Source organism: Petaurus breviceps, unplaced genomic scaffold (assembly GCF_028583685.1).
Source record: "Petaurus breviceps papuanus isolate PSGF00001 unplaced genomic scaffold, PetGlider_PUasm1.0 90808, whole genome shotgun sequence".
NCBI lineage: Eukaryota > Metazoa > Chordata > Mammalia > Diprotodontia > Petauridae > Petaurus > Petaurus breviceps.
Genome location: NW_027187349.1, coordinates 9,877,272 through 9,900,564, shown reverse-complemented (window position 1 = coordinate 9,900,564; position 23,293 = coordinate 9,877,272). Strand labels below are relative to the sequence as shown.

The window sequence follows — 23,293 nt, the reverse complement described above, 5'->3', positions numbered from 1 at the left end:
GAGAGATCTGTGGAAGGGTCCATTTGTGTAAAGCAAGAACTGTCTGCAATAGATTGTTCCTAGTTCCTTTGGTAGAGAATGTCTCTGCTTCAGTAATTTATAGCAGAAGTAGTCAAATAATTTCTTCTTGTACTTTTAACTGAAGGGAAAATTGAGAAGGAATTTCTTAAAAGATAGTCTTAGACCATAGCAGTCTTCATTTATAACAAGAGTAAAATTGTTTTATATTCACAAAATAAATATGTAACATTACATGTACTATAATACACATATACACATGTGTGTAGATATAAGTATATATAAAAGAAATTATATTCTATGTATTCCACTTCAAAAGATATTTTTAGCATAATATATTCCTTCTGATGCTTATAAAATATATTGCTAATGGAAAAGGAAAATAGTTTACTAAAGTTATTCCAAAATCACATTTATCACATTAAGGTCCTAAAACATTTGTCTAATAAAACATAAAAATCATTTTTTAAAAAGGGCCTCATGGAGGAATGAAAAGCACAGCCAGTGACTGGGCCTAGGTTAGAATCCCATCTTTACTACTTAGAAGTTTTGTGATTTGTGCTAGATTACTTAAACTCTTTGGGCCTCAGTTTTCATGGGGATTGAATTATCTTGGGTGATGGTTCATCTAACTCTGGATCTACTAAATGAATTTAACTGGAACTTGAAAGATATGTAGAAGTAGAAAAAAGAAGAGGCTATTTCACAATGGGGGAGAACAACACAAGCAAAGAAAGATATAGATGTGAGGATGAGGATTAAGAAATGTGAAGGAGGACAGTTTAATCAGAGCAGACGTTGCATTCTGGGGAGTGGCTGGATAAGTAGGATGGGTGTAATTACAGGAAAAAAAAGCCACTTTGTAAACAAGGCATGTTAGTCATTGAAGGTATGTTGTGTGTGTGTGTGTGTGTGTGTGTGTGTGGTATAGTGATTTTCTAAAGGGAGTAAAGCATTATGTAGTAGGAATTGGAGAGGAGAGAAGGGTGCCATGAAACCAATTTTCAGTAGGAGTTTTTGAAGAGTTGAGTGCCTAGGAATTGATAGGAAATATAAAGGAAGTATTTAAGGGGAAAAAATAAGACAGAACTAGCAGAATATCTGGTATACAATAGCTTCTGAATATTTTTGTAGAACTGGATTGATAATAAAGGAGATGAAGGAGAGAAATAAGTAAAAGATTATTCCAAATTTTAATTCTAGGTGACTAGGATAATGATGAGAACAGGGAAGCCAGGAAGGAATGATAGTGTGTTTGGTTTTGGACATGTTAAATTTTATGTTATTGTTGGAACATCCAAAATGCTGTTGAAATATGGGATTGAAGTTTAGTGAATGACAGAACAAGGGATACAGATTTGGGAGTCATCTGTATAAAGGCGATAGCCAAAATTACAAAAATGAATGGAATTGTCAGGGAGAATGTGGAGAGAAAGGAGTAAATACATACCAGTTGGATGATTTCTGATACAGCATGAAAGGAGGAAGAACTAAAAACAGAGAAGTGACCTTCAGAACAGTCTGATGCTGTAGCATCATACAAAGGCAAAGGGAATGAGGACAATTTCAAGGAGGAGGAATTCAACACCTTCAAACTTAGCAGATGTGAAAATCAAAGGAAACTTAAGCTGTTGACTTCAAAGTCGTCATCTTAAGGTGAAATATATTATCACTTTAACAGTATCCTTTATGTTTTGCCTCAAGGGAATAAAACCTGCCTTTCCAGGAGAACAGACTCACTCAAGGAACTGATTATTTTCTGGGTAATTGTAGAATTTCTCAGATTGACTTTTATGCTATTGGGGCTTTTTTTGGTGGAATGAATATAAGGTTCCCATTTGTCTGCTGCTTTGTATAACTGCTGAGTAGATGGTTTTAAATAGACAATTTAAGTGTTGGTTGCATTGAGAGACATAGTTTGGGTTCATGATAAAATGATGAATTAAACAGTTACTGCAGTTGTGCCTTCTGTTCCCAGCAAAACTCATCAACACTCTTGAGTTTTTTAAGTTTTCTGATTGTGAAAACATGCCCCTTGTTCTCTTGAACCTTCAGGAAACATGTCCTTTTGTTATTCCCTTGCCTTCTTCTTACAAGAAATAGTCTGTTGTCTTTTTCATTTAACCCTCTACTGTGAGAGTAATTACTTTGAAATAATTCACTGGGATAATGGAGTAGGAGCTGTGAGGAACAGTCATCATTACTATGTTATGTTATTCTTGCTGTGGTTGGGATATTATGGATGTGTGGTTTTGTATGCACAAGAGCAGTAAAATGCATACCTTCCTTCTACATAAGGATACACATACAAACATATAAATTGGTAATCCTTAAGGGAGACTTAATTGAGAAGTCATGTGGTATTCGATAGTCAGCAAGGGTTTTTTAAATGTTTTCTGAGTGCTGGATACTGCACTAGAGAAACAGAAAATGACAAAAATTTAGTGGGTGAAATATGTAAACAACTAGGTACCTACAGGACATATATTGGGTAGGTAGAAGGCAGCCTGAGAGAGGAGGATATTGCTATCTGGAGGTCAGGGGGTGGGGGATGAGGAAAGATCTCTTGTAGTTGTAGGTGAGAGTTGAGTGGAGTCTTGAAGGAAGTCAGGGCAACTAAGGGGTGAAGGTAAGAAGGCAAGAGTGATGCAGGTATGGAGGCTGGCTAATATAAAGGCATAGAGATAGGAGAAGGAGGTGAGAGATGAAATGTTATGATTGGAGATGTGTTTTTGGCCATTGTTTCTGTAACAGAATGGGTGCTAAAGAGGGTGAAGTTTTGCAAGATCCTAACAGGTGGATTTCAGGCTTTGGAGTCATGAGGCCTGACTTCACATCCCACCTCAGGCACTAAATAACCAGAGGAGGATGATAGGACTGTCACTTTCCCTTCCAGAGCCTTGTTTTTCTCATCTCAAATTCCATAACATTAATTCTTTTACTTAACTTATGAAATCGTGGTGAGGAATGAGTTTTGCAAAACTTTCAGTGCTCATTGTGAGTGTTTGTTGAATGCCTCAGTCAAAAAACTTGATTTTAGAGTTTGTGAAATTCATGACCGAGAAGTCAGGCATCATTGTGGATGCTCTGATGGAATCTGAAATGAGCTGTAGACTGGGGCTGTTAATTGTTCTGGAAAAGAAGGAAGAAGATAGGTGAACTAACTACATTAGTTCAATGAACATCATAGGTAGGTTTCATATAATGTTTACCACCATTACCAAGTTTTCTCTAACTTTTCATACTGAGTTATAGTACTCTGATAGTGTGGTTTGAGAGCTGTATATTTCCCCCAAAAGATTTAAAGTGCTTTATGAACATAAATGACCTTTTTGTCACTAAGTTCCCTTGTTCTACCTTTTTCCTGTGCCTGGAATGTACTTTCTCTTCCCCTCCACTTTTAAAATTCTTGGTTTCTTTTCACTTAGCTGAAACTCCCATTTCCTGAGAGTAGTTTGGAGCTAGGTTGTGAAATGTTGTTGAAGGCAGCATATGGAAAACTACCTGATAAAAACTTTGTGTGTGTGTATTCATTCTCAGTTGTGTTTTTGGATGCATGAGCTCTTCTTTATCAAATTTTATGTAATATGTTGCCATGGTTCTAGCAATACTCCGAGTAGGCCTTAATCTTATCAAAGTAACAGTATAGGTATACATCTCATTTTTTTTCTGCTTTCTTTCAGGTCTGACAGATGAAAAAGTGAAGGCCTATCTTTCTCTTCACCCCCAGGTACTTGATGAATTTGTTTCTGAAAGCGTAAGTGCTGAGACAGTGGAAAAATGGCTGAAGAGGAAAACCAACAAACAGGAAGGTAAGACTTGGCATGGACTGAACAGAAAATCACTCAGATGGAATAAACATTGTCGTGTTTTTGTTTTCCTTTTTGTTTCACTTTGTTTTGCTTACTTTGAAAAAGAAAAGACACCGTTAGTGCATATACTTACCATAAAAGGCTTATACCACAAAATAAACCTACATATATGCAATGGTTTTGAATAACCGCTTATACATCAAACTAGGGTTCCTTTTTCTTGAATGCAGCTGCTAAACTTAGAAAAAATTAGTTCAGCAATGAAAGTATAGTGTGGTGTGGTAGGAAAAGCACTGTATTTCAAGTGAGAAAAGTTGGGTTTGAATCCTAACATTGCTCTTACTGCCTTTCTGATGCTGGGCAAACCAATTCACCTCTTGGGGACTCATTTTCCATATATGTAAAATTAGGGGACTGAAGTAGGTAAATGCTCATCTATTTTTCTAGCTCTGACACCCATAATCCTATTGTATTAGTTGTAAACTATTTTCTACCTTAATCTCAATTTACACCAACTTTCTAAGAGTCAGCCATATGGCATTTCCATCCCAGAGCAATGGTCCAGTTTTCATCTAACCTATAGTGAAAAAGAAGAAGGAACAGACAGATATTTGATCTCTCACTTCTAAGTAGTTGGCTAAAGCTGTTTCTTCCTCAGTGGAAAAAATTAGAGCTAAAAGGTTAGCATCCTATTTGAACCGAACAGCAACAATACCTTAAACCTATGAAACCTATGTATTAGAATATCACTTGTTACACTTCAAGTACTTCCATACAACAGTGTTGGTGTCGTGAAAGGAGCCTCTGTTCTGGATTCAGGATCTGATCTTGACTCTCTCTACCCCTTGTTTTGGACCAAATCATTTCAACTTTGTGGACTACAGTTCTGTCTTTGTGGAAAAAGGTGGGTTGGATTAGATGATCTCTAAGGCCCCTGATACACTGACATCTATTTAATCTCACTTTATCCTCCATCTTCTGTCTTTGGCCTGTGAGCTAGCTAAAGCAGGAATTATCTTCATTTCACAGATGAGGATAATGAGATGCAAGGATGTCATATAACTTTCTTAAGGTCATGAAGCTGGTTAGATACTGCATCAGAGGCAGAATTTATATCTTCTGACTCCTGTCCTTGTGCTATCTTAAGTACCTCTATAATTAGAATGTAAGTCAATGTAGGTAATAAAATATGATTCATATATAAATTTTATTTCCATGTATTTTGGGAGAATATACTTCTTATGTTAAGAAATATATGGTTTAGTTTATATTATTTCTATTTATGAGTGCTCATTTATTTCTGGGCATTTATAAAAATATGTAATAATAAAATACATATTAATCAACTAATCAACAAGAATTTATTAAGTGCTTACACTATATGCCAGGCACTGAACTAAGGACTGTAGATACAAGCATAAAAGTGAAATGACTTTTTCTTAGCTTGTTATTATTTAGTCATTTTTGTCATGTCTGACACGGAGAAAATTTGTAGCCTATAAGCACATATGTTAAATATGGACAAACTAAATACAAGGCAGTTTTGATAGGGAGGCACTGGGAGCTGGGGAAATCAGAAAAAATCTCATGAAAGAAAAAGAGCTTGAGCCAGGATTTAAAAGAAGCTAGGTAGATTCCAGGAGACTGTATATTCCAGGCAAAGACATGGAATTGGGAGATGGCAGGCTATATTTGAGTAAGAAAAAGAAGGTTAATTTGTAAGAACTAAAGAATACATGAAAGGAATTAAGGTACAGAGAGGCTAGAAAGGTTAGATTGTAGCTAGGCTGTAAAGCACTATCAAGACAAGGTTTGTTCTTGATCTCTTCAGGAGTCAAATTTTGTTTTTTGCTTTTAGCATAGCATCTCTTTTCCCCTACTCGCATAGCCACCACCCTACCTCAGTACCTCATCACCCCACCCCTTATGTGATTGTGATTGCCTCTTAACTTTACATCTCTCATTTCAATCCACACAGTGATTTTCCTAAAGCACAAGACTGATACATCTCTACTCAAGAAAGTCCAGTGGCTCTAGGATCAACTCCAAATGCCACTTTTTGGCATTTAATGCTCTTAATAACCTGAGCCCTTATTTCTTTGAAGTCTTCTTACAAATAACCATCTTCTACATACTACAGTCCTGCTGACTTGTTCTTCATACATGATATCCCATCTCCCACCTCTGTGCCTTTGCACTCAGTGTTCCCAGTGGCTAAAATGCACTTCTCCTTCACCTTCATATTCTAGAAGTCCCTGGCTTCCTTCAAGACTCTTTTCAAATTCCACATTTTGAAGAATGCCTTTTTCTGGTTCCCCCTAGCTGCTTATACTTTACCCTCTGCAATAGGCAGGCCTTAGTCAGTCTGCTACCCTGTTAAGTGAGGTTTATCATTCAACAGTTAACAAAAGGAGGTTTGCTTTCCTATAGCATAGGAGGGATATTCTGCAAGGAGACTTCATGCATGTAGCTTGGGTAGATGCAGCTCTCCTCTCCTCCATATGAAAATTCCTCTGGTCAGAAGGATTATAGCCCTTGAAGATTATAGTCCCAAAAGATTATAGTCACTTGAACCGTCTTGGGACTTAGACATGCATGGGCCTTTTTATGTCCGTTGATGAAGTCACTTCAATATCACCCGAGACTACCAGGAACATGCTGTGTGATATACAGCTTGAGCCCTGGCCCTCTTGGTTAATCAAGTCCTAGGGACAGCTTTATTGCTTTTCAGGGATAACCTAGCTTAAACCATGTGGCAAGGAGAATGGGGAAACTTATTAGTTAGAAGTCTACTACCTGTCAAATAATTTTCAGTTACTTAGCATCTACCTATTTATGTATATGTAATCTCATTAGAATATAAAATTCCTTGAGGGGTGGGATTGTTTCAACTTTTTCTTATCTCTCAGTGCTCAGAATAGTATAGTATTTAGCTAACAGTAAATTGCCTAATAAATACTTGTTGATTGATTGATAGATTATTTTCCTAGTTTAACTTCATTTTGCTTTAGTTATATAGTACTTCAAATACTTCTTTGAATATATATGGAAAGAGAAAGAGACCAGGGATAACAGAACTGCATCATTATAGAGCAGACAGACTAATTCTTTAAAGTATAAAATGGGCAGTGCAGGGGGACTCTTGTTAGAAGAGGGCTCCTTACCTCTGCCCTAGTATAAACTAGGGTGATACAGAAGGAAGGAAACTTGAATTTGATAGCCTTTGCCTAGTAAATCTTGTGTGATAACTGAATTTCTGACTAGAGTCTTTTATGAATAATCCTCATCCCCTAGAAAATTTAAGTCTGCTTACTATGGTTAGGGAATTTGAAACTATCAATCACTTGATGAATAACAATTGAATCCTTGGGGTTCAGGGAAGTTTCTTTTTTTTGACATTATCAAGTTTTTTCATGTAATTGAGTAGGAATCACATGTCTATAGATTCCTAGTGGTGGAAGAATAATTTAGGTGAAATCATGCATGTGATTTCATCTGAATGGTCTCCTGCCCTGCAATTTGGGAGGGAAGGGAAAGATTATCTTTCATGTTTCACTAATTTATAAGATGGGGGGTACATCTTTATATTCCCTATTTTGTTCTTCATCTAGAAGAATGTGGAACATTCTCTAGCACATTTAAAAGAGCAATTTTGCTTGAAAATCACAACTCATCAAAAAACAGTCGGAAAACTCTATTGCCAACCAAGCATTGCTCCCCTAATGTTAGGAGCCAATAATTATAGGGAAAAAGGTGAATGCTAAATTACAAAATCAAAAAATAATTGGAATAATGGGCATGGCCTTGAAGTACAAAATGAACCAGAGTTTTTCAAGATAACTCGCTAATAATAGCAAACATCTTTTTCAATAATTCAAAAAGCAGAGGGGATGCCCATCAACTGGGGAGTGACTGAACAAGTTGTGGTATATGAATGTAATGGAATACTGTTGTGCTATAAGACACTGAATAGGCAGACTTCAGAAAAACCTGGGAAGACTTATATGAACTGAGGCTGAATGAAGTGAGCAACAAGAACATTGTACGCAGTAATAATAGCCAGTGTGCAATGACTGAGTTTTGATAGATGTATCCCTTCTCAGCAATGTAAGGTCCTAAAACCGTTCCAAAGGACTCATGATGGAAAATGCCATGCCCATCCAGAGAAAGAACTATGGAGTCTGAATGCAGAGTGAAGCAGACTATTTTCTTTTTTTTTTCCTGATGGTTCCTCCCATGTGTTCTAATTCTTCTATACAACATGATTAATATGAAAATGCTTTTTTTTAAAAGCAATTGGGGTTAAGTAACTTGCTCAAGGTTACACAGCCAGTTATTTTTTGTGTGGTTGCCAAGTATCTGAGGCTGGAACCAATCCCAGGTCTCCCAACTCCGAGGTCGGTGCTCTTACTCACTGTGCCACCTGGCCACCCCAAAAATGTTTAATAAGAACGTATATGTAGAGCCTATATCAGATTGTATGCCATCCTTGGGGGAGAGGAGGGAGGAGGAGAAAATTTAAAACTTATGGAAGTGAATGTTGATAACTAAAAATAAATTAACTTTAAAATTATTCAGAAGGCAAATTTATACATGAACATGATGAGGTGGTCAACACTGAAATCAGATTGATTATATACTTTGAAGCAAGGATGGAGAAACTTTATACAGTCAGCTAAAATAGGACCTAGAGCTGATTGTGGCTCAGATCATGAGCTTCTTATTACAAAATTTATGCTTAAATTGAAGAAAGCAGGGGAAAATGTGAGACTGTGTAAGTGTGATTTAAATAATATTCCTTATGAATATGAAGTAGAAGTGATAAATGAAGGAATTCGATTAGGTAGATAGAATACCTGAAGAACTATGAACAGAGGTTCACAGTATTTTACAGAAGGAAGCAACAACCAAAAATCATCCTAAAGAAAAAGAAGAGGGGTGGGTAGGTGGCACAGTGAATAGAGCACTGGCCCTGGAGTCAGGAGGACCCAAGTTCAAATGTGGCCTCAGACACTTAACACAAAAAAAACAAGCCATGTGACCTTGGGCAAGTCACTTAACCCCAACTGCTCTATCTTCCTCCAAAAACAAAAGCAAAAAAAAAGAACAAGAAAATAAAATAGGTGTTTGATGAGGCTTTACAAAATCTGGAGAAAGAAGGAAAGCAAAAGGAAAAGAAGAAAGTTAAAAATATATCCACTGAATGCGAATTTCAGAGAATAGCAAGGAGAGATTAGATGGTTTTCTTAAATGAGCAATGCAAAGAAATAGAAAACATTAGAAAGGGAAAGATAAGAGATCTCTTCAAGAAAATTAGAGATATCAAGAGAACAAATCATACATGGCAGGATAAAAGATGAAAATGTTAGGGACTTAACAGAAGTAGAACAGTTCAAGAAACAGAGGGAAGAATATACAGAACTCTGCAAGATAGATCTTAACATCACTGATAATGAGGTTGTTATGGTTACTGATCTAGAATCAGACATCTTGGAGTTCGAAGCCATGTGGACCTTAGGAACCATTGGCTAGTGCAGGTGATGGGATTCTAGCTGAGTTATTTTAAATGCTAAAAGATAGTGCTGTTAAAGTGCTAAAGTGTTAAAGTACTAAAGTTTAAAGTGTTAAAATTAGTACACCAGCAAATTTGGAAAACTCAGCAGTAGATACTGGATTGGAAAAGACCAGTTTATGTCATAATCCTAAAAGAAGGGCAGTGCCAAAGAATGTTCATATCACCAAACAATTGGACTCATTTCCCACACCAGGAAGGTTATACTTAAGATTCTTCTGCAAGTTAGGCCTCAGCAATATGTGAACCAAGAATTACCAAAAGAGCAAGCTGGTTTTCAAAGAGGAACAAGAGAACAAATTGCCAGTATTCACTGGATTATGGAGAAAGGAAAGGAGTTCCAGGAAAAAAAAATCTAATTTTGCTTTATTGGCTACACCAAAGTCTGTGACTGTGTGGACCACAACAAAATGTGGCAAGTCCTCAGAGATATGAGTACCAGATAATGAATGTAGAACAACTGATTGCTTTAAGATTGGGAAAGGAGCATGTCAAGGCTTTATGTTGTCACTTTATTTAACTTATACACAGAGTACATCATGCAAAATGCCAGGCTGGACAAATTGAAAGCCATAATTATAGTTGCCAGAAGAAACATCAATCATCTCAGGTATGTAGATGATACCACTCTGATAGGAGAAAGTAAAGAAGAATTAAGAAGCTTCTTTTTTAAAATTAATTTGTTTACTTTTAGTTTACAGGATTCAATTCCACAATTCCTTGAGTTTGACATTTTGTCCCCCTTCCCCCCCATGGCGGCATATAGTCAAGTATAGGATCTGTAAATACTTTCACATTTATACATTAGTCAGGTTATAAAGACGGATTGTATCAGATGGAATGAAAAATGGTAAAGAGGACATAAAACCAAACAAGAAAAGGAAAAAGATCAGGTATTTTGCTTCCATCTGGATATAAACTCAGTTATTTCTAGTTCTTTCTCTGGATGCACACATTTCTCTCCATCATGAGTCTTTTGGGATTGACTTATATCACTGCATTGCTGAGAAGAGTCCAGTCTATCAAAGTTGGTCATCACACATACGTTGTGTCTGTAATTGTGTACAAATTTCTCCTGGTTCTACTCTTCTCATTCAGCATCAGTTCGTATAAACCTCTCCAGGTAAATATGAAGACCATTTGCTCCTCATTTCTTATAGCAAGAAGCTTCTTAATGAGGGTGAAAGAGGAGAGGGTAAAAGTGGGCTTGAACTTTACAATTTAAAAAACAAACAAACTAAGATCCTGGCAACTGGTCCCATAACTTTCTGGCAAATAGAAGGGACAGGAACCAGTATCATATTTCATATTCTTCAACTCAAAGATCACTGCAAACAGTTATTGCAGTCATGAAATTAGAAGGCACTTGTTCCTTAGAAAGAAAGCTATGACAAATCAGGACAGCATACTAAAAAAGAGACACATTACCTTACTGACAAAGGTCAATTTAGCCAAAGCTATGGTTTTTTTCATTAGTAAAAATTGGACTATTAAGGAAAGCTGAGCTCTGCAGAATCCTTGCTGCTATAGGAGAACAGGGACCCTTCCTGGGTCAAGACCAGAGCATAGACCAAAAGAGCCCCATCTCTCCTAGGATAAAATCACAATGGAGTACCCTCCAACTTGGAAGCAGACTCCTAAAAATTGCTCTGCAAATAGAATCACAAAAAAGCCTGAAGGTTGGAGCACAGTGCCTCCCCATTGCCATAAAGTTCAAAATAAAGAAATAGGATGGGAAAATGAGCAAACAACAAAAAAAGGATCTGACCATAAAAAACTAGTACAGTGGCAGAGGAGACCAAAACATAAACTCAAAGGAAGGCAATGATGTGAAAACTGCCACAAGCAAAGCCTTAAAGAAAAATACCAATTGGACCCAAGGCAGACCTTGCTTTGGTCTTCCTGGAAGCATTAAAGAGATACCTGGTAGAGAAAAAATTAGGAGAAGCAATGATAGTATTACAAGAAAGTTTTGTTAAGAGAATTAACAGTTTGATAAAGGAGGTACTCAAAAATACACCTTATGTAACAAAATTGGGCTATTGGTAAAAGAAGTACAAAAATTTACTGAAGAAAAGAATTCCTTAAAAGCAGAACAGACTCAATGGAAAAGTAGGCACAAAAATTCACTGAAAAAAGTGGTTTCAAAGTTCCCTTAATTTCTCGAAAATTAGAATTGAGGAAATGGAAGCTAAGGCTCCCATGAGACTTCAAAAAAAAAATAAAACAAAGTCAAAACAATTTTTAAAAATAGAGAATGTGAAATATCTCACTGAAAGAACAGATAATCAGGAAAATATATTAAGAATTATTGTACTACGTGAAAGCCATGATCAAAAAAAAATCCTAGATATCAAATTTCAAGAACTCAAGAAAAACTGCCCGCATATCTTAGATCTAGAGGGTAAACTAAAAATTGAAAGAAACTGTCAATCACCATCTGAAAGAGATTCCATTGTGAAAACTCCCAGAATATTATAGACAAATTTCAGAGCTCCCAGGTCAAAGATAAAGTATTATAAGCAGTCAGAAATAAACAAATATTGTGGAGCCATAGTCAGGATCATGCAAGATTTACCAGCTAAAGTAGTGGAGTGCTTGGAATACGGTATTTCAGAGGGCAAAGATTATAAAGATAAAATACCTAGCAAAACTCAGTATAATCTTTTTTTTTTTTTTTTGCTTTTTTGGAGGGGGAAAGGTAGGGTAATTGTGGTTAAGTGACTTGCCCAAAGTCACATGGCTAGTTTTGGGTTAAGTGTCCAAGGCTGGATTTGAACTAAGGTCCTCCTGACTCCAGGGCTGTTGCTCTATTCACTGCACCACCTAGCCACCCCTCAGTATAATCCTTTAAGGGAAAAAATGAATATTTAATGAAATAGAGAACTCCCAACCATTATTGATGAAAAGATCAGAACTGAATAGAACATTTGACACTCAAACCAAAGCCTGTAGTTAAACATGAAAAGGCAAACATAAAAGAACAATCATAAGGGACTCAATGAAGTTCAGCTTTCTGTATTCTTATATAGGAGGAGAATACATGTAACATCATCATTAGGGCAGTTAGAAGGAGTTTGCGTAGACATAGAAGGCAGAGGCATGAGTTAGTTATGTTGGGGCGTTCTCCAAAAAATGTATGGGTGAGAAAGAGGGGTACATTGAGAAAAAGGGGGAAGGAAGTAGAATAGGATAAATGCTCTTATATCAAAAAGGTACACAAGGAAGAGCTTTTATAGTAGAGAGGAAAATTGGGTGGGGGAGAAGTGGGCAATTCTTGAATATTAGTAGTGATGATCAACTGTGAAAGACTTGACTACTCTGATCAATATAGTTATCTAGTCACTTCCAAAGGACTCATGATGAAAAGAAAAGTGCTATCTCCAGAGAGAGAACTGAAGAACTCTGAGTGCAATTTGAAGAATACAATTTATCCTTCCTTCCTTCCTTCCTTCCTCCTTCCCTCCCTCCTCCTTTCCTTCCTTCCTTCTACTTTTTTGTGATAGGGAAATATGTTTTGCATGATTTCACATGTGAATCTCAATTAACTTAGGTGCAGTATTCTTCTCCTGAGTCTTTGATTACTGAAAGGGGGTCCTTATTCCAAAAGATTATTTAACTAAAACCTAGTTGAGAGAACTATACAGGCAGTATTCTGTAGTGATTAGAGGACTAGCCATAGAGTCAGGTTGAGCTGCTTATTAGAAGATATGCTGCACTGTGTCAGGGATAATAATGAGCTTGCAAGGGGCAGAAGGTGGGGAGGCTGTGGCAGAGGGCAACAGAAAGACTTGTCAGGGAAATTTCCCAACTTCCTGGCTGAAGATAAACCACTTTACAGACCTCTACTCTGCATCTAAATGGTATTAATAGCATCTTGAATTGTAGGACCTATTACTTGCTGGGTGAGGCTATACCTGACTGTCCCTCACTAGGTGCTGCAAGGAAGACTTTGTTTTAAAGGTTCCTGCAGAAACAAAATTTGATGATAACCTGCAAATAGAAACCTCAAGGGTTTCTGACTCCAGGGTGGTCCTACAGTTTACCAAATCTTTCTCGGTATTGGCTCTAGCTTTCCCTTGGAACCTTAGGTTAGTCTGTCATTAAAAAATCCATTCTTAGGAGTAACTGATGGATCCTAGGATTAATTTGTTTCTACACAGCAAGATGACCTTCCGATTCTTTGCTCTTACTGCACTAGGACCTAAGCACTTCTACATCCTAGTGCAGTAGGTCTGTGCCTTATCCTATCCTGGGCTTATGAAATGAGCTCTGAAGCTTCCTAACAACTCTGTTGTGGACTTTAGCTGAGTCCATACAGTTTAAGTGGGTGTATATGTTTGGGAATGGGGGGGGCGAGTCATGTGTGACTTATCACATATAATGGGAATAATAATCTGAAGATGAGCTCTTACTTGATTGTGGCATGCCAGAACACTTCATTATTGGATATCCTGTTCAAGGACTGTGGGGCCTGCAAAACGTAGGAGACAGGGAAAGTATATGAAGTTGGAGCACTGAGGAACCCTAATTGCATTAAGCCTTAAGGCTCCATGAGGCCTCTTTCAGCTCACTCCTTTTACTCCTGAAGTTAGAAATTCCTATTAGAATTCAACCTTTTCAGCCTTGGAAGAACGTGTCTAATGTTTCAAATGGTACTAAGCCTGAGTCACTGTTTCCCATGATCTTGAGAATCAAGTTGTTGAAGGTCAGAATAGATACAACTCATCCATAACCTGGGCTTCAAGTGAATTACCATCAGTTGAAACTTTTGTTAATACTACTGCTGGAAGAGGGACACTGAAGCCCCTATCTGTCACCCTTGTCTGTCCTGATGGGTATGTGGTTCAGCGCTTCGACATCTTAAGAGGTATTCCTATGAAAATATGTTCAGTGACCCACCCTGTGCCTTACTGGTCTACTTCACCAAGCCAGTTCAATCTTCCTTGAATGTCTTCAGGGCTCTCAGTTGCTTTTTAGAGTGGAGAAAGGCCAATTAAATTAGGAGTTCCTAGGGCACCTAACAGACTGGTAATGAAAAAACAGACCCATTAAAGGCACAGTATATCCTGCTATGGGAAATTCCTACAATGTTTAATGATCTCCAAAAATTCTTAGGTTTTGTAGACTATTATTCTTTTTTGTCAGTTAATTTGGTATTATAACAGCACCTCTGACCTTTCTACTACATACATTCAAGAAAGTGTTTTACTGGACATTAGTGACTGACATTACCTTCAGGGAACTCAAGAGATAATTTGAATCTGCTCCCATCAAACTGTTCCCTGCCCTGTACTAATGTTTTAAGACATGCCTCCAGTATAGTCATTGGGGTTTTCTTATTATTAGCCAGTGGATCCTCCAATATACCATGATACTGGTGTAATGGTAATGAAATTTAAAGATCCCTTTGTACTGGAAAGCTAAGAGGTACTTAGCACCTAGTTCAAATTAAGCCTCTGTTAAAGAAACAGAAGGTATGAACTCCTGTTGCTGACCATAACAGGAAGGGGCTGAACAGGGAGGAGCAATACTGTATATGAGGAAAGACCCTGGCTGGGAAAAGCTTTGTGGAGGCAGAAGCAGCTGCTGCCAAGGAGGCTGAAGAGGAAAGGCTCAGGCTGGAGGGAATGATTTTGATTTTGGGAACCAGCTGGAGCTTCTCCTGGGAGCTGCTTGAAAGACTGAGGAAGCATGCCTGTGATGCTGGTACTTTATATAAACCTGTTTGTGGCTTTGTTAAGCCTTGACTTCCCAGGAACAGAGACTGTGAAGGAACTAAGGTGGACTGGACACTGTGAGCTTCAGCGTGGAACAGGAACAGCACGTCGAGCTGGACAAGGAACTGGGAGCTGTCTGCCTTTGAACCCAGGTGACAGCTTGGTGAATCCAGGTAGGAGTTGGGACCATGGAAGGGGGTCCAGGGAATCTGAGACTACCCGGAGTCAAGCTTAAAGAAGACTTTACTTGGATACTTTGTACTGACTGAGAAGATTGTAATTTATTTGTGACTGAGGGGTGGATGGCCTGTGTATTTTACATTACCCCTTGAGAGTGATATTGTAATTAGTGTGCCCCACGAGTGGAGAAACTTGACTGTTGTATTTTGTGACCCTGAATTGATTGAATGATTGAGTTACTAAGTGACTGATTGACTAAATGATTATACTTTGTTCAAAACTGTGTGACCACTGTAGTGAAAACTATGTGGCCATTTTCTGTGATAAGTTGTTGTGAATGCTGCATTTTTATTATCTGTGATAAGTTGTAACATTGTGAATGCTGTGCCTTGATTTACTGTGAATGTTTTGCTCTGATTCATTATTGAATAGAGTGTTCACTACACTATCAGAACCTTAAAAGCTGTTCACAGTAGTATTCTTCTGGAAAGCTGCTCGTGCATGGCTTTACAACTGGGCATATTTTAAAAAAATAGACCACTGTTTAGATGCATAAGACAGTTAATGGGATTTTGGGGTAGACTCCTTCAGTTAACATTCTTAAACTGATTACTTCCCTCTGAGAACTACACTACTTTGACTTTTATCTCTCTTTGGTGACTGAGACTACTGCTGGTAGAGGAACACTGATGTCCATCTCTGGCATCCTTGTCTGTCCTGATGGGTATGTGGTTCACCACTTAGATCTTTTAAAAGGTATTCCTATGAAAATATGCTCAATGATCCCCCTCCTGCCCCCAGTCCTCGTTGGCCTACCTTACCTAGAAAGCTCCCATCATCCGTGAATCCCTTCAGGCCTATCAGTTGCTCTCTAGAGTGGAGAAGAGCCAGTTAAGTTAGGAGTTCCTAGGGCACCTAACAGATTGGTAGTGATAAAAATAGGCCCATAGGCCTATATCATAGAAATACATAGAAATAAGAGTTCTAAGTGGTGGACCACATACCCTCCAGGACAGAAAAGGTTGCCTGATAGGGACTTCAGTGCCCCTCTTCCAGATCTATGTTCATCTATGAGGACTTTTGAGTTTAATTTGGTTCTCCTGGGTAGAGTATACATACCACCCCAGATCAGAATTGTAGCTTTAGGGTTTGAGTCTCACCAAGAGAGAAGGTAAATATTTCCAGTTGTGTATTGTAAACAGTTTTATCCAACTACAATTTTAATTTTAATAAGTTTCCTATCAGTTTTAGTTATAAGAAAATAAACCAAATCCAAAATTAAAAGTATAACAATAAAATACTCTAAATGAATTTCTCCAAAGAAATGTAGAATGTCTAAGTAGAACTTTATTTCACCAACATATAAAGATATTGAATACAAAAATCTGCAAAAAAAAGTTCACATATGCTATCACATATTGCCTCAGTAGTTTACCGAGGCAGGTAAAAAAGAACCTCAATATCTAGGAGTAGGTTGATGATTGTTCCACAACATTGTTCCATATCTGAAATATTGTCTTCTTTTCTGGACACCCCATTTTAAAAAATGACATTTAAAAATTAGGCAACATCCTGAAGACTGTAGCTATGATTGGAAAGGGGCTGAGACCATAACATCTGAAGCCTGCCTAAAGGAAGTAGAGATGTTTAATTCAGAAAAGAGAAGGGGGGGTCATAATATCTGTCCTCAAGTATGTGAAGACCTTTTATATGAAAGAGGGGTTGGAATTGTCCTACTTGGTCTTGGATGGAAAAATTAGGAACAAGAACAAACGGTTACAAAGAGGAAGATTTATACTTTGATATAAAGGAAGAAAACACCACCACCAAACTAAGAATGAAATAGGCTATCCAGAGAGAGATAGTACTCACCTCACTTGGGAGTTTTCAAGTTGAAAATATGTCTACAATGGAAAGATCTCTAGCTCTGGTGTTAGAAAGATCTGACTTCAAGTATCTGGCTGTGGATACTCATATCTGTGTGTTCCTGGGCAAGTCACTTAACCTCTTTTGCCTCAGTTTTCTTCAATGTAAAATGGAGATAGCATCATCTATGACCCAGGGTTGTTATAAGGACTAAATGACACAATAATTGTCAAACACTTAGCATGGTGCATTGCACATTGTAAGCATAACGTAAATGCTAATTCTTTTTATAATTATTATTGACTACTTATTAGTCACAACATGAGAATGTTGTGAGTGGGATTCTTGTTCAGACCTAGTTTAAACTAGAGCTTTGAGTTGCCTTTCAACTCAGAGATTCTATGAAAATTAACAGGTTGTGGACAAGAAGATTGCAGGAAGGGGAAAGGATAACATTCTTCTATTATTTGAAGATCTGCCCCACGTACATGAGACTAAATTTGTTCTGTTTGTCCCGTAAGAGCAGAAATCAGAGGAATGGTAGAAGTTGCAGAGGCAAAAGTAAGGAAAAACTAATTGACAAATAGAGCTATCTAAAGATGTAATGACTCAGACGGTTATGTGTTCTTCCTCATGGGAAACAGAAGCACACAGTTTCTCTCATTCTTCCTCCCCCCCCACCCCCTCTCTGCCCCGAAGCTCATTGAGATTGTCACAGAAAAGATACTTAATCAAATAGTGATAGTTGCTTTGGTCCCTTCCCCTTACCTGACTGTAGCCAAGTCACTCAAACTCTATTTCTATAGAGTATTTGTAAAATTAGAGGTCAACTAGATTCAAATCCGCAAACACTGATTGTGTGCTTACACCAGATCCTTGTGAGACCAAGGGGAAAACTGAAGCAACCTCTGCCCCTTAAGGAGCTTACATTTGGGGAACTCCCTTCAAGCTTTAAATCCATGATATTAATCCTATTTTCATTGGGACAAGATTTAGTGAAGGAAGAAACATAGAAATAAAGAAGTTTAAAAATTTTTTTAAAAAATATCCCACACAGATATTTTCTATTTATTCTTGAAGTAGAATGCAGATAATGCTAATGCATTAAGAATCACATTTTTAAAGTTTCCAGTGAACAGTTCTGTTTTAAGATCTTATCAGAATTGTCTAAGGATTTGGACTTCACATGTTGATGAAGTACAAAAGCTGTTAGCTTATAGAAAAGAATTCAGCCCTTTCCAATTTATAAGCACCCAGCTGTGTTTACTTTTTTTTGCCAGAAGTCAAAGCCCTGGGCCTAATGCCAAAATCATTTATTTGAATTTCATTAGTATGTACACTGACTTTAGTGTCTGCCTTGAGCATAAATGCTCTAACAGTTTTCAGTGATCAGAAGACGTATTGGAAAGTGGAATGTATTCCCTTTTTAAACCACAAAAACAGAAATGTGGAAAGCCAGGGAAATTATTGACTATAATGTTGATCTAAATTTTTGTCACTGTGTACATGAAGACATGGGGACTTGTTTCCTAGCAGTGATCCTCCTGTGGTAGCTTAGTTTCTTTTTGGTGCTTTTTTTAAACATAGTTTTAACCAGTGGTATCTTCTGGTTTTCTTTATGGTATCATTATGATAAAATAATGCTGTTTGTTGAGCTTTCATGGCATATGGCTTTATTCTAGTAGCATGTATGTTTGATTCTGTCTAAGCCTTCATAAATGTACTACTTGGAGGAAAAAGCAATGTTTTTACAGCTCTACAAATGGGGAGATAATAATTAAACTGAGTGTGTTGTAGGAAGGGAAGGAAGGCCAGTTTCTCCTATTGGCATTGTGAATGCAGTTTTTGAAGGAGCACAACTGTAGGTCCTTAGGTGACACCTCTGGTATCACTACTATATGGGGGAGACATGGGAGAGGAAGTGACACGAGTTACTGTCACTATCAGCATCACTATCTTCTGGTCACTAATGCCGAAGGCATACTGTTGTTTTTCTGTCATTCTCAAAGATTACCAAAATTACATCTCTATGTCAGGGTCGTTGTAGTGTGTCCAACTGTGACTGATTAGGCCAGTATGAGCCCGGAAGTCTCAGGTCAGGCACAAGTAGTACATATGATCATCAGGAGTGGAGATGTCTCTAAATTTGCACGTCATGCTTCTTTTGAGCGACTGTAGTTCTTTTGCTCATAGAGCACAGTGCTGTCTTTGATGTGGGCACACCATGCTGGGTGGTCCTGTGCCAGTGTAGTGTCTCCCATGTCTAAGAATTGATTGCAAAGTTCTTTAGAGAGACCTTGGGAGTGGCCTTATGTCACTTCTTCTGACCACCTTGTGAGAATTTGTTTTGTGTGAGTTCTCCATAGTCTTTTATGCAGAAGTACATTTGGCCTTCAAACAATGTAGCCAGCATATTAGAGTTGCACTCCTTGTAACAGAGTTTGAATGATCCGGAGTTCAGTTTGAGAAAGGATCTCATTGTCTAGTACCTTATCTTGTCAGATGATCTTCAGCCTTCCTAAGATAGTACAAATGGAAACAGTTCAGTTTCCTGGCATAGCGCTGGTATACTCCCAAGTTTCACAGGCATGCAACGACTTCAGCACAAAGCTCTGTAGACCAGCTGTCTGCTTGAAGACCACCTTCTCTCCCACACTTTCCTTTGGAGCCTTACAAACACTGAGCTTGATCTGGCAATGTGTGTCAATCTCATCATCTATGTGTGCAGCCCTGGAAAGTATACTACCAAGGTAAGTGAACTTATCCATAGCATACAAAATTAAAAATTTCTCCATTTGCTATAATTGGTGGTTCCACATGTGGATGGTACAGTGCTGGTTGGAGAACTTCTGTTTTTGTATTGTTAATTGTCAGGCCAAAATGAGTACAAACAGCAGAGAATCAATCCATCCCCTGTTTTATCTCAGTTGTGTACCAACTCTCCCTCCACTTTAATCTTATGTTGTAGCCTTTCAAGTTAAATAATTTGCCATCAGTGTGGTGGCTAATCTTGATGTTGTTTTTGTCCTCATTGAAAGCATCTGACAAGATCACTGAAAACATCATGCTAAAAAGCACTGGAGCCAGCACACACCCTTGCTTTATTCCATTGGCGATTAGAAAAGCATGAAAATATCATTAATTATCCAGAACCCAAACAAGTATGCCATCATGAAATGTCATACAATGCTGATGAACTCTGGGCAATGAAATTTTGCCGTGATCTCCCGCAAGCCCTCATGATTGACAGTAATATAGGCCTTGGTCAGAATGTTGTGTACAGACCTCTGTTCTGCTCCTGGAATTGTCTGGCAACAAACACCATACTGAACATCCCTTGATCCTTTCTGAGGCCACACTGGCTCTCAGGAAGATTTCTGTCAGCTTTTGTATGAGCAAAGGATCCACTGCCTTATAGATCTCAGTTGGAATATAATCAGCACCAAGTGCTTTGACATAGAAGAAAAGCCTAATGGCATTCAAAACCTCTTCTTCAGTTGGGAATTCGGCTAGAGAGTACTTCAACCTGAGGTATATGATCAGTGACTTGAGCATTGGTTGATGATGGTTTGTTAAGAATACTATGGAAGTGTTCAGCCTATATCTCAAGAATCATGTACTCATCACCAATCAATGTGGCATCATCAGCACTGAGTAGTTGAGATGCATCACAGGTCTTTAGCATTCAGGGCAACATAAAAGTGCTTTGGGTTGTTATGATCAGCGTGAGACTGAATTTTATCTGCCTTCTTTCTTACTGAGCCAAGAATCTTGCATCTCTCTAAGCTTCACTTGAAGTTTACTTTTGATTGAGTTAAACACTGCCTTCTTAAAGACAGACAAACTATCCTAATGGTAAATCTTGTGGAGTTCTTGTTTTTCACTTAGTGGCTTCTGAATTTTCTCATTTTTATCAAAGCAGTCTTGATGTTTGTGAGTGTTCTAGTGCAGATGAGTAAGTGTTGTGCTGTACACCAAATCTCTAGAGTCTGCCCACTCTACTGTAGCTTGTGGATGTAAAGATCCACAAGCTACAGTTTCTTGTCCTAACTGAATTGATTTTGTTTGTGCAAAACCTTTAGTTTAACTTCAGTGTAATTTGTTATTTTATTTTTGTATTTTCCTTTATGATTTGTGCATAAAGTATCTTCTGTTGTCCTCTAATTTTTAAATAATGTGACTTCTCATTCTTATGTCATATTTCCATTTAAAGCTTATTGTAGTATATTGTTCAGAAGCACAGTTTACATTTTTTGCCAAATTGTTTTCCAGTTTTCTGAGCATGAATCATTCCCTAAGTTTTTAGGTTTATAGAATACTGAACTATTGAGTTCAGTTGTCTGATTTTTTTCCTAGTTGGTTCCATATATTTATTTCTACATTTTTAACCAGTTTGAAATATTTTTCATGATTACTGCTTTATAATGCTTTTAGAATACACAGTTCAACATGTGCATCAAGATAAAAGTATTAGACACAACCTACTTATAGAAATGAAATTTAAAGTATTTCCCCAAACCAACTGTGTGATAGCCTAGAGTGTGGATAAAATAAATTTTGTTTATAAAATATATTTTGCATATATTGTAGAGGAATATGAAGTTAATGGAACATTGATTACTTTGTTAAAACATACAGTGTTGTCAGGTGTGTGTTAAATAGGACACTAATAAATGATGTATTAACTAGTGCATGCCCTGAATAAGGAAAAAGCAAAAGAAAATCCTTGAAATGATGAATTTGGAGGAAAGATTTTTGGTACTCTCTCTCTCTCCTGCACTCTTTAAAAAGGTGTTTTGTTGAGTAATCTCTGATTTTATAGGGAACAATTTAATGCAGAAACCTTTGCATTAGATCACTTAGATTACTTTCATACACATGCATAGCTTTCATATTTTTTAATGAAAACAACTTTAAGAATCTTAAAACATGTTGAACTTCTTAGTGTGACTTGTAAATAAACAGGTGCTTGCCAGATGGTAACTATTCATGCAAAAGGCTTATAAATTTTTTGAATACTAATTTTCCTATATATAATTATTTGACAGATTGTAGTTGTTCTGTTATTATTTGCTAAAGTTTATTAAAAGGTGCTCTCATTCCAGTCATCAGTCTTAAGTGCAGGCCAAGACTTAGAGTGGGGTCCCACCTAGGCATACAGGAAATGAAGGAAATGTAGTCAAGTCAATCTAATCATTTCATTAGCCTTAGTCATTAATTCTAGTTTAACATCTTTGTATTATTTGCAAAGTAAAATAGCACTTTCCCCAGGTACAAAATTTATATTTTAGGGAACGATGAGGGAAATTTTGTTGTAATTATGAACTTTGAGATATTTTGAAATTAAGATTTCCTTTTCCTCTAGAGGTACCTGAGTTCATACAAACTGAGTTCATGTTAATTTCACATTTTTACGTGAGGTATTAAATACATATGAAGGGAGAGACATAGAGACATTTAAAATTACATGATCACTATTGTACCAGTTTTCCTATTACTCTCTTTGGAACTTGTTGAATCTTAATGTTCTTAATTAAAATAGTGAATTTAAATGGCTTTAAAATTCTACAAAAGTTTATCATCTATGTTTACCTATACTCTCTACAGAGTATAAATGGAGATCTGGCAGTGATCTTGTTAATTTGATTAGACAATCAGGTACCATAGACAACAAGGGTAATATTAATGGTAAACATGTATGCGCCAAATGGTATAGCATTCAGAATTTTAAAAGAGAATTTAAATGAGTTACAGAAGGAAAGATAATAAGACTTTACTAGTGGGAGATCTCAACTTTCCCCTCTTAGGACTAGATTAATCTAACAACAACAACAAAAATAAGAATTAAGATAAGAAGATGAATAGAATTTTAGAAAAGTTAGATATAAGCTGGAGAAAACTGAATGGGAATATAAAAGAATATCCCTTTTTCTCAAGAGTACATGGCACCTACACAACAACTGACCATGTATTAGGGGCATAAAAACCTCACAATCCAGTGCATACAGGTAGAAACATTAAATGTCCCTTTTCCAGATCACAATGGAACATTTAAGAAAGGGCATTGGAAAGATGGATGAAAAATTAATTGTAAACTAAATAATCAAATCCTAAAGAAGATGGGT

The 23,293-nt window shown here is 37.2% G+C and overlaps 1 protein-coding gene across 1 annotated transcript in view; it reads left to right on the top strand.

Annotated features, from left to right (window-relative positions):
• Positions 1-3,664: 3,664 nt before the first annotated feature.
• PDE10A (phosphodiesterase 10A) overlaps positions 3,665-23,293 on the top strand; it is a 245,877-nt gene continuing 226,248 nt past the window's right edge. The window contains exon 1 of the mRNA XM_069070406.1: positions 3,665-3,830. The gene's annotated coding sequence lies outside the window, so the exon portion shown is untranslated. The remainder of the gene's footprint in view (positions 3,831-23,293) is intronic.